This window comes from Oncorhynchus clarkii, chromosome 18 (genome assembly GCF_045791955.1).
Source record: "Oncorhynchus clarkii lewisi isolate Uvic-CL-2024 chromosome 18, UVic_Ocla_1.0, whole genome shotgun sequence".
NCBI classification, from domain to species: Eukaryota; Metazoa; Chordata; class Actinopteri; order Salmoniformes; family Salmonidae; genus Oncorhynchus; species Oncorhynchus clarkii.
Window position 1 is genome coordinate 71098281 of NC_092164.1, and position 12500 is coordinate 71110780.

The following is a 12500-nucleotide window of genomic DNA, read 5'->3' on the forward strand; positions in this document are numbered from 1 at the left end:
TGGATCCCCAGCTTCCAATTGGTTCTTTCATTCCCCCTTCCTGTCCCCTGCAACTATTCCCCGGGTCGTTGTCGTAAATGAGCATGTGTTCTCAGTTAATTTACCTGGTGAGGGTTGAATAAAATGTAAAATAGAGGTAAAGGTTATTCCTGGACTGTCGCTCATCTGCTTCTGTAAATCCCAGCTTTGTGGAGCGAAAGGTTTAACGTTGTCCCATGGACAGATACTCCAATCTCCGCTGTGGATCTTTGCAGCTCCTTCTGGGTTATCTTTGGTCTCTTTGCTGCCTCTCTGATTAATGCCCTCCTTGCCTGGTCCATGAGTTTTGGTGGACGGCCCACTCTTGGCAGGTTTGTTGTGGTGCCATATTCTTTCATTTTTTAATAATGGATTTAATGGTGCTCCGTGGGATGTTCACAGTTTCTGATATATTTTTATAACCCAACCCTAATCTGTACTTCTCCAGAACTTTGTCCCTGACCTGTTTGGAGAGCTCCTTGGTCTTCATGGTGCCACTTGCTTGGTGGTGTTGCAGACCCTGGGGCCTTTCAGAACAGGTGTATACAGTATCACAAAAGTGAGTACACCCCTCACATTTTTGTAAATATTTGAGTATATCTTTTCATGTGACAACACTGAAGAAATTACACTTTGCTACAATGTAAAGTAGTGAGTGAACAGCTTGTATAACAGTGTAAATTTGCTGTCCCCTCAAAATAACTCAACACACAGCCATTAATGTCTAAACCGCTGGCATCAAAAGTGAGTACCCCCCTAAGTGAAAATGTCCAAATTGGGCCCAAAGTGTCAATAATTTGTGTGTCCACCATCATTTTCCAGCACTGCCTTAACCCTCATGGAGTTCACCAGAGCTTAACAGGTTGCCACTGGAGTCCTCTTCCACTCCTCCATGACGACATCACGGAGCTGGTGGATGTTCGAGACCTTGCACTCCTCCACCTTCCATTTGAGGATGCCCCACAGATGCTCAATAGGGTTAGGTCTGGAGACATGCTTGGCCAGTCCATCACCTTTACCCTCAGCTTCTTTAGCAAGGCAGTGGTCGTCTTGGAGGTGTGTTTGGGGTCGTTATCATGTTGGAATAATGCCCTGCGGCCCAGTCTCCGAAGGGAGGGGATCATGCTCTGCTTCAGTATGTCACAGTACATGTTGGCATTCATGGTTCCCTCAATGAACTGTAGCTCCCCAGTGCCGGCAGCACTCATGCAGCCCCAGACCATGACACTCCCATCACCATGCTTGACTGTAGGCAAGACACGCTTGTCTTTGTACTCCTCACCTGGTTGCCGCCACACACACTTGACACCATCTGAACCACATAAGTTTATCTTGGTCTCATCAGACCACAGGACATGGTTCCAGTAATCCATGTCCTTAGTCTGATTGTCTTCAGCAAACTGTTTTCGGGCTTTCTTGTGCATCAACTTTAGAAGAGGCTTCCTTTTGGAAGCCATGCAGACCAATTTGATGCAGTGTACGGTGTATGGTCTGAGCATTTTCACTTAGGGATGTACTCACTTGCGCTTGATGAGCTTGGAGGGTACTATGGTGTTTAATGCTGAGCTATAGTCAATGGACATAGGTATTCCTCTTGCCCAGATGGGATTGGTTTCCATTCCTGATTAACTCATTCACTGTGTCTGTGTTATGCAACCCAGAATATATCTCAGTCCATGTGATCAAAACAATATTTAAGCATGGATTCCGATTGGTCACACCAGTTCCTGCACGTTTATCCCAATCACATCAGAAGTAGCTAACCATGAAACATACAAACCTTTCTTCTTCCTTGGAGAGTTCTTTATTCCTGTCTGTGTGATGCACTGAGAACCCAGCTGGCTGTATGGATGGGGACAGTATATCCAGAGAGTTCTTTATTGCTGTCTGTACGATGCACTGAGAACCCAGCTGGCTGTATGGATGGGGACAGTATATCCAGAGAGTTCTTTATTGCGGTCTGTACGATGCACTGAGAATGGATGAGGACTGTATATCCGGATGAGGACAGTATATCCGAATGAGGACAGTATATCCGGAGATACTCTGTTTCACGGAATCATGAGCATGTTACAGTCCCTGATGCCTGATTGTGTGCCTCCTGAGTCGAACTTCTTCTCTACCATCTGCATCTTGAAGCAGCTTCTGGGATAAGTTCAATTAGGATCCAATTCTGGAATGCCGTATTTCTGGTTGTAACGCTTGTGAGTTACTGCCACGCTGGTATCCAAAAGTTATTTCTGGCTGTATGTAATAACACAATAAAGATTCTTAGGAGCTATCACAACACAAAACACAAAACAACTTTCTCTTTGGTCCTGCCTTACATACCTACACTTATGCTACTGCCACAAGATGCAGGCCTCCTTACTGTCCCTAGAATTTCTAAGCAAATTTCTAAGCAAACAGGTTGAGGCAGGGATTTCTCATATAGAGATACATTTTCATGGAATGGTCTGCCGATCCATGTGAAAGACGCAGACTCGGTCTCGACCTTTAAGTCTTCACTGAAGACTCATCTCTTCAGTAGGTTCTATGGTTGAGTGTAGTCTGGCCCAGAGGTGTTAAGGTGAACGGAAAGGCACTGGAGGGACAAACCACCCTTGTTGTCTCTGCCTGGCCTGTTCCCCTCTCTCCACTGGGATCCTCTGCCTCTAACCCCATTACTGAGTCACTGGCTTACTGGTGCTCTTCCATGCCGTCCCTAGGCAGGGTGCAATGACATCGTGCCACATCGCTATGCGCCTCTCTATGTTGTAACAATGTGGAGGGCTCCACATAGCTCCACATTGACATGATTGGTTGACGGTAGTTGGGGGGGGCGAAAGGTCCTGCATAAGCAAAAAACTAACTTCCTTGACAACTTCCTTCACAATAATTCTACTATTCTCCGCGACTTCTGCAGAGGCCTGTGAGAGAGAGAGATTGTGACGAATCATAAGGGCCGAGGGGTTGGAGGATCAGAGACCTGGAGTGGGGTTGCAGTGAGATCAATAAGGAGAGCCACTAGTAAAGATGAGGTCAAGCTCTGTGAGTTGGAGGGGATTGTGATCATGGTACAATCAATTAGAAGGGTTGCAGCAAAAAAATTGAGGAAAACGAAATTTCTGGCGTCAAAAACAACATCCCTTTTTTCCAAAACAGTTGAGCGTCTCTGACCAACTGTCTCCTCAACTTTCTCAGAACGATCTTCTTGACTCTAACCAGTCAGGCTTCAAGACGGGTCACCCCACCGCTCTTCTCTGTGTCATTGAGGCATTGAGGCACTCCAAACAGTCAAGCAGTTGACTCTCTCTCCTCTGTTCTCATCCTCCTAGATCTATCTGCTACTTCGACACTGTGAACCGTCAGATTCTCTTCTCTCAGGGCTGGGCGTCTCAGGTTCTGCACACTTTTGGATTGTTATCTGACAGGTCATTCCTACCAGGTGATGTGGAGAGGATCTGTGTCATGTGTGGTCATGTGGTGTTGCTACCATGCTGTGTTGTCATGTGGTGTTGCTACCATGCTGTGTTGTCATGTGGTGTTGCTACCATGCTGTGTTGTCATGTGGTGTTGCTACCATGCTGTGTTGTCATGTGGTGTTGCTACCATGCTGTGTTGTCATGTGGTGTTGCTAACATGCTGTGTTGTCATGTGGCGTTGCTACCATGCTGTGTTGTCATGTGGTGTTGCTACCATGCTGTGTTGTCATGTGGTGTTGCTACCATGCAGTGTGGATGTTGCCTGTATTCCATGGCTTCTGGTTGGGATATGTGCGTAAGGTCACTGTGGGGACGATGTCATTGATGCACTTATTGATGAAGCCAGTGACTGATCTGATCTGGTAAACTCCTCAATGCCATCGGATGAATCCCAGAACATATTCCAGTCTGGGATAGCAAAACAGTCCTGTAGCATCTGCGCCATCTGAACACTTCCGTATTGAGCGAGACTGGTACTTCCTGCTTTAGTTTTTGCTTGCAAGCAGGAATCTGGAGGATAGAGTTATGGTCAGATTTGCCAAATGGGGGGTGAGGGAGAGCTTGGTATGCATCTCTGTGTGTGGAGTAAAGGTGGACTAGAGTTTTTTTTTCCCTCGGAAATGAAATGCACATGTGAAATGAGGTAAAACGGATTTAAGTTGAAAAGTTTTATAGTCCCTGGACACTAGGAACGCTGCTTCTGAATAACAATTTTCTTGTTGAGTCTGGTCTTAGCGCCAGCATTGGTCTGTGGTGGTAAATAGACAGCTATGAAAAATAAAGATATACTCTCTTTGTAAATAGTGTGGTCAATACCTTATCATGGCGTACTCTACCTCAGCAAAACCTTTGGATCGCACAACAGCTGTTACTGGAGGCAGATGTTCTATCTTGACGATGGACCTAAAACCCGGCCAGATGTACGTTATCCATGTCGTCGTTCAGCCATGACTTGGTGAAATATAAGATATGTCACGTTCTGACCATAGTTATTTTATGTTTTCTTTGTTTTAGTGTTGGTCAGGACGTGAGCTGAGTGGGCATTCTATATTGTGTGTCTAGTTTTTCAATTTCTGTGTTTGGCCTGATATGGTTCTCAATCAGAGGCAGGTTTAAGTCATTGTCTCCCGCCTGTCCAGAGCTGCAAGAGTCTCCCGCCTGTCCAGAGCTGCTAGAGTCTCCCGCCTGTCCAGAGCTGCTAGAGTCTCCCGCCTGTCCAGAGCTGCTAGAGTCTCCTGCCAGTCCTGAGCTACCCTTCAGTCCGGAGCTGCCCCTCAGTACTGAGCTGCCCCTCAGTCCCGAGCTGCCCCTCAGTCCCGAGCTGCCCCTCAGTCCCGAGCTGCCCCTCAGTCCCGAGCTGCCCCTCAGTCCAGAGCTGCCCCTCAGTCCAGAGCTGCCCCTCAGTCCCGAGCTGCCCCTCAGTCCCGAGCTGCCCCTCAGTCCCGAGCTGCCCCTCAGTCCAGAGCTGCCCCTCAGTCCAGTGGGGCCATTTAGTAGGGTTGCCAATCCAAGGTCTGCGGTGAGGGTCGCCGTTCCTAGGAGGAGACTAAAGCGGACAAGACTATGGTGGAGTGGGGTCTACGTCCTGCGCCAGAGCCGCCACCGTGGACAGACGCCCACCCAGACCCTCCCCTATAGGTTCAGGTTTTGCGGCCGGAGTCCACACCTTTTAGTGTTGGTCAGGACGCGAGCTGAGTGGGAATTCTATGTTGTGTGTCTAGTTTTCCTGTTTCTATGTTTGGCCTGATATGGTTCTCAATCAGAGGCATGTGTTAGTCATTGTCTCTGATTGGGAACCACATTTAGGTAGCTTGTTTTGTGTTGGGTTTGTGGGTGGTTGTTTCCTGTCTTCTGTCTTTTTGTCTATGCACCAGATAGGACTGTTTCAGTTTTTTCACATTTGTTGTTTTGGTATTTAGTAGTGTTCACATTTATGGTCTTGGTTAAACACGTTGAACACTAACCACGCTGCGCTTTGGTCCGATCCTTCGTCCACAGAAGAAAGCCATTACAAGATATTACATTTTTGAAAGTCCCCTTGATAGGATCGTCTCAAACGGAGCTCATCCCGTCTATCCCTTAACCTTCCTGTTGTGTTCGTTTCATGTTAATTAATTATGTGTCCCTGGTCCAAAATGACCGCCCCATTATAGCTGATTATAAATCCATAATAATATATATATTATCACCTAATGTTGTGATGTTTTTATCAACTTAAGTTCCTGTGAACTTTACAAGTTTTGACCTTCTATTTGCTATTTATGGCCTGTAGGCCTCATTGACCTGAGCTCATACAAATAATTTTTTTGTAAAAAAAAAGCATAATGTCTGGATTATTTTGACTATAACAAATACTCAGATGAAACATGTTGTGCTATTTACCACAGACTACTTTCTCCTCTAATGCATCTTCACTGTCAGTTGTCTGGCCTCTCTCCTCCTCACCAGTGTCATGATCAAAGATATGATCAGGAGCCTCACATACAGTACACCGTTTGATCATTGTGCTGCTACGGAATGAATTGTGAGCAAGGCCTCAAAAAAGCTTTATATACCAGAGCTGTGAGAAAGTCCTATATATTATTGAAACAATGTTGTGATTGTTTGTTAGAATGCCAACAGGTGTGGTTCCCCTGGGGGAAAGATTATATTGGGGAAAGGTTGCCGTGGGGGTTGCCATGGAAGTCAAGAAGGGGAGTGAGGTGTGTGTGTGTGTGTGTGTGTGTGTGTGTGTGCTCGCTCAAACACACGTTCATGTGAGGGTCTGGAAAAGGAAGTATGTCCATCTGATGAATGGGCATGTGCCTGAATTCAATTTTATAGAGTAATTGTAGTCTCACCCATTCATTTCTAATGACCGGTCATTTTTTAACCGTTAACAACACAGGTGTACAAAAGTTAAATAAAACACCCAAAATGTAATGAAAATCATCAAAATGTATTTTGTTTGTTCAGATGCCCTGTGTGGACAAAGTCATGAAACCTGATGACAATCAGATTAAATGAACTACACTTTTTCAGAGAGAAAACGTGTAAATCGGTCCAATCCGACCTTGAACACAGCAGGAGGGTTAACCTCTGTCTACACGATGGCCAGTAGAACAGATGGAAGAGTTACCCACCCGGATCTGCGAATGACGGGGCGTTTGAGAAAGTTGGGGAGACAGTTGGTCACTAACTCTTCCTCCTTGCTCTAATAGAACTGTTATGTGACTGCTAAATGCCTGTGTATAATATTAATGAACTCCTTTAAAAGCCTTTAAAAGCTTCTTCACTTCCATGCAAGAAACCCGGCCAAAACAGCTACATCATCCTCAAATACCGTACACAACACTAAATCACCCACAAATAGCTGGCATAATGTACTTATATATATATATATATATTTTTTAAACGCTGACCTTTAGCGCACATAATTTACAACCTGAGGTGGTAATCATCATTTATATACTCTAAACATGTCACTGTTTAGCATAAACTAGCATAAGGCTTCAGATTAGGCTTCACATTAACTACATATTGTCTAGGGGGTGTCCTATGAGCAAGGGGCTGGAGTAACGGTGATATTTGTAAAAACTTATGAGGGTCTCTCTCTCTCTCTCTCTCTCTCTCTCTCTCTCTCTCTCTCTCTCTCTCTCTCTCTCTAGAGAGAGAGGCAGAAGTGATTAATCTCATCCCTGGGCGTCTCACCAGAACATCGCCCACCTAGCTAGCTTGGAATACCATGCTATTGTTTGAGGTGAGTGCAGAATTTTGAACATGAAAAGTTATTAATAAACAAATTAGGCACATTGGGGCAGTCTTGATACAACATTTTGAACAGAATATGCAATGGTTCATTATGGCCTTTTTCTTGCTTTAAAAAATGATGGTACAAAAAAACTTGTTTTTTTTTGTTTTATCTTTTACCAGATCTATTGTGTTATATTCTCCTACATTCCTTTCACATTTCAAAAGTGTTTCCTTTCAAATGGTACCAAAAATCTGTATCCTTTAGGGCCTGAGCTACAGGCTGTTAGATTTGGGTGTCATTTTAGGAGAAAATTTTTAAAAAGTGCAAGTGAAATAGATAATAAACAAAAGTGAAATAAACAATAAAAATCAACAGTAAACATTACACTGACAAAAGTTCCAAAAATTCAAAAAGCCAGAATAGAAAGAGGAGTGGGAGGCCCCGGTGCACAACTGAGCAAGAGGACAAGTACATTAGAGTGTCTAGTTTAAGAAACAGACGCCTCACAAGTCCTCAACTGGAAGCCTCATTAAATAGTACCCGCAAAACACCAGTCTCAACGTCAACAGTGAAGAGGCGACTCCCGCGATGCTGGCCTTCTAGGCAGAGTTCATCTGTCCAGTCTCAATGTCAACAGTGAAGAGGCGACTCCGGGATGTTGGCCTTCTAGGCAGAGTTCCTCTGTCCAGTCTCAGCGTTAACAGTAAAGAGGCGACTCCGGGATGCTGGCCTTCTAGGCAGAGTTCCTCTGTCCAGTCTCAACGTCAACAGTGAAGAGGCGACTCCGGGATGTTGGCCTTCTAGGCAGAGTTCCTCTGTCCAGTCTCAACGTCAACAGTGAAGAGGCGACTCCGGGATGCTGGCCTTCTAGGCAGAGTTCCTCTGTCCAGTCTCAATGTCAACAGTGAAGAGGCGACTCCGGGATGTTGGCCTTCTAGGCAGAGTTCCTCTGTCCAGTCTCAATGTCAACAGTGAAGAGGTGACTCCGGGATGTTGGCCTTCTAGGCAGAGTTCCTCTGTCCAGTCTCAGCGTTAACAGTAAAGAGGCGACTCCGGGATGCTGGCCTTCTAGGCAGAGTTCCTCTGTCCAGTCTCAACGTCAACAGTGAAGAGGCGACTCCGGGATGTTGGCCTTCTAGGCAGAGTTCCTCTGTCCAGTCTCAACGTCAACAGTGAAGAGGCGACTCCGGGATGTTGGCCTTCTAGGCAGAGTTCCTCTGTCCAGTCTCAGCGTTAACAGTAAAGAGGCGACTCCGGGATGCTGGCCTTCTAGGCAGAGTTCCTCTGTCCAGTCTCAACGTCAACAGTGAAGAGGCGACTCCGGGATGTTGGCCTTCTAGGCAGAGTTCCTCTGTCCAGTGTCTGTGTTCTTTTGCCGGTCTTAATATTTTCATTATATTGGCCAGTCTGAAATATGGCTTTTTCTTTGCAACTATGTCTATAACTTCCATAGAACTCAGAGATAGCTTATAGGTCTATAACTTCCATAGAACTCAGAGATAGCCTATAGGTCTATAACTTCCATAGAACTCAGAGATAGCTTATAGGTCTATAACTTACATAGAACTCAGAGATAGCTTATAGGTCTATAACTTACATAGAACTCAGAGATAGCTTATAGGTTTATAACTTCCATAGAACTCAGAGATAGCTTATAGGTCTATAACTTCCATAGAACTCAGAGATAGCTTATAGGTTTATAACTTCCATAGAACTCAGAGATAGCTTATAGGTCTATAACTTCCATAGAACTCAGAGATAGCCTATAGGTCTATAACTTCCATAGAACTCAGAGATAGCTTATAGGTCTATAACTTCCATAGAACTCAGAGATAGCCTATAGGTCTATAACTTCCATAGAACTCAGAGATAGCTTATAGGTTTATAACTTCCATAGAACTCAGAGATAGCTTATAGGTCTATAACTTACATAGAACTCAGAGATAGCTTATAGGTTTATAACTTCCATAGAACTCAGAGATAGCCTATAGGTCTATAACTTCCATAGAACTCAGAGATAGCTTGTAGGTTTATAACTTCCATAGAACTCAGAGATAGATTATAGGTCTATAACTTACATAGAACTCAGAGATAGCTTATAGGTCTATAACTTACATAGAACTCAGAGATAGCTTATAGGTCTATAACTTCCATAGAACTCAGAGATAGCCTATAGGTCTATAACTACCATAGAACTCAGAGATAGCCTATTGGTCAATAACTTCCATAAAACTCAGAGATAGCCTATAGGTCTATAACTTCCATAGAACTCAGAGATAGCCTATAGGTCTATAACTTCCATAGAACTCAGAGATAGCCTATAGGTCTATAACTTCCATAGAACTCAGAGATAGCCTATAGGTCTATAACTTCCATAGATCTCAGAGATAGCCTATAGGTCTATAACTTCCATAGATCTCAGAGATAGCCTATAGGTCTATAACTTCCATAGAACTCAGAGATAGCCTATAGGTCTATAACTTCCATAGAACTCAGAGATAGCCTATAGGTCTATAACTTCCATAGAACTCAGAGATAGCCTATAGGTCTATAACTTCCATGGAACTCAGAGATAGCCTATAGGTCTATAACTTCCATAGAACTCAGAGATAGCCTATAGGTCTATAACTTCCATAGAACTCAGAGATAGCCTATAGGTCTATAACTTCCATAGATCTCAGAGATAGCCTGTAGGTCAATGCGGCAGTAGGTCTATAACTTCTAAATGTGAACTAAGTCAAAATAGGCTGCATAAAGCCACCAAATGAAAACTGGTTATTTCATGAATATCTCTCCTTGCTGTAATGGGAGATTTATCATATAAACAATCAAAATGGCATACAAATCACACAATGAAACAATAACAATGCTAGAATTGGTAAGATACAGCTGTGCCATTCTGGAGAGAGACTGGCCTATATTTTCACCTCTCCCCTTCTTCCTGTCTCAACATTTAAATTTATACTCAAGCCACATTATCTTCAAACATATTCAAGATGTTTTTTAACTGACAGCCTCAACTCAGTAATCAGCTAGGCCTGTTGTCACTCTGCTGCCCATGCAAGCCGACGAGCTTGTGATATGAAACAATACACAGCTATTTTTTTTTAAATAAGCTAATGATCCTTGATTCCTCTGTGGCTAAATCATGTTAATTTTGCAGGATTTCATGTACACTGATCAAAAAAATAAAGGGAACACTTAAACAACACACTGTAACTCTAAGTCAATCACACTTCTGTAAAATCAAACTGTCCACTTAGGAAGCAACACTGATTGACAATACATTTCACAAGCTGTTGTGCAAATAGAATAAACAACAGAAATTATAGGCAATTAGCAAGACACCCCCAATAAAGGAGTGGTTCTACAGACCACTTCTCAGTTCCTATGCTTCCTGGCTGATGTTTTGGTCACTTTTGAATGCTGGCGGTGCTTTCACTCTAGTGGTAGCTTGAGACGGAGTCTACAACCCACACAAGTGGCTCAGGTAGTGCAGCTCATCCAGGATGGCACATCAATGCAAGCTGTGGCAAGAAGGTTTGCTGTGTCTGTCAGCGTAGTGTCCAGAGCATGGGGGCGCTACCAGGAGACAGGCCAGTACATCAGGAGACGTGGAGGAGGCCGTAGGAGGGCAACAACCCAGCAGCAGGACCGCTACCTCCGCCTTTGTGCAAGGAGGAGCAGGAGGAGCACTGCCAGAGCCCTGCAAAATGACCTCCAATAGGCCATAAATGTGCATGTGTCTGCTCAAACGGTCAGAAACAGACTCCATGAGGGTGGTATGAGGGCCCGACGTCCACAGGTGGGGGTTGTGCTTACAGCCCAACACCGTGCAGGACGTTTGGCATTTGCCAGAGAACACCAAGATTGGCAAATTCGCCACTGGCGCCCTGTGCTCTTCACAGATGAAAGCAGGTTCACACTGAGCACATGTGACAGACGTGAGAGTCTGGAGACGCCGTGGAGAACGTTCTGCTGCCTGCAACATCCTCCAGCATGACCGGTTTGGCGGTGGGTCAGTCATGGTGTGGGGTGGCATTTCTTTGGGAGGCCGCACAGCCCTCCATGTGCTCGCCAGAGGTAGCCTGACTGCCATTAGGTACCGAGATGAGATCTTCAGACCCTTTGTGAGACCATATGCTGGTGCGGTTGGCCCTGGGTTCCTCCTAATGCAAGACAATGCTAGACCTCATGTGGCTGGAGTGTGTCAGCAGTTCCTGCAAGAGGAAGGCATTGATGCTATGGACTGGCCCCCCCAAACCTGAATCCAATTGAGCACATCTGGGACATCATGTCTCGCTCCATCTACCAACGCCACGTTGCACCACAGACTGTCCAGGTGTTGGCGGATGCTTTAGTCCAGGTCTGGGAGGAGATCCCTCAGGAGACCATCCGCCACCTCATCAGGAGCATGCCCAGGTGTTGTAGGGAGGTCATACAGGCAGGTGGAGGCCACACACACTACTGAGCCTCATTTTGACTTGTTTTAAGGACATTACATTAAAGTTGGATTTTAGTGTTCCCTTTATTTTGGTGTTATCCCAGGTGTTCTGTCTAGAATGGTGTTATCCCAGGTGTTCTGTCTAGAATGGTGTTATCCCAGGTGTTCTGTCTAGAATGGTGTTATCCCAGGTGTTCTGTCTAGAATGGAGTTATCCCAGGTGTTCTGTCTAGAATGGAGTTATCCCAGGTGTTCTGTCTAGAATGGTGTTATCCCAGGGGTTCTGTCTAGAATGGAGTTATCCCAGGTGTTCTGTCTAGAATGGTGTTATCCCAGGTGTTCTTTCTAGAATGGTGTTATCCCAGGTGTTCTGTCTAGAATGGTGTTTTCCCAGGTGTTCTGTCTAGAATGGTGTTTTCCCGGGTGTTCTGTCTAGAATGGTGTTATCCCAGGTGTTCTGTCTAGAATGGTGTTATCCCAGGTGTTCTGTCTAGAATGGTGTTATCCCAGGTGTTCTGTATAGAATGGTGTATTCCCAGGTGTTCTGTCTAGAATAGTATTATCCCAGGTGTTCTGTCTAGAATGGTGTTTTCCCGGGTGTTCTGTCTAGAATGGTGTTATCCCAGGGGTTCTGTCTAGAATGGTGTTATCCCAGAGGTTCTGTCTAGAATGGTGTTATCCGGCTAATTGCATTTTGCCAAATGTTTGAAAGTGCTGTTTTATTGGCTGGTTCATTACAGGAGTTGGGTGTTGTGTTCAGATGAATTACCGTAATATAAACGTGATTTCTGTGTCTCTAAGCACAGTGGGTGGACGACCTAATGGATTCAGCACCTAATGA

General features: G+C 44.9%; 1 protein-coding gene across 1 annotated transcript in view; it reads right to left on the bottom strand.

Annotated features, from left to right (window-relative positions):
- LOC139372403 (CUB and sushi domain-containing protein 2-like) overlaps nt 1-12500 on the bottom strand; it is a 773740-nt gene that overhangs the window by 81269 nt on the left and 679971 nt on the right. The window lies entirely within an intron of this gene.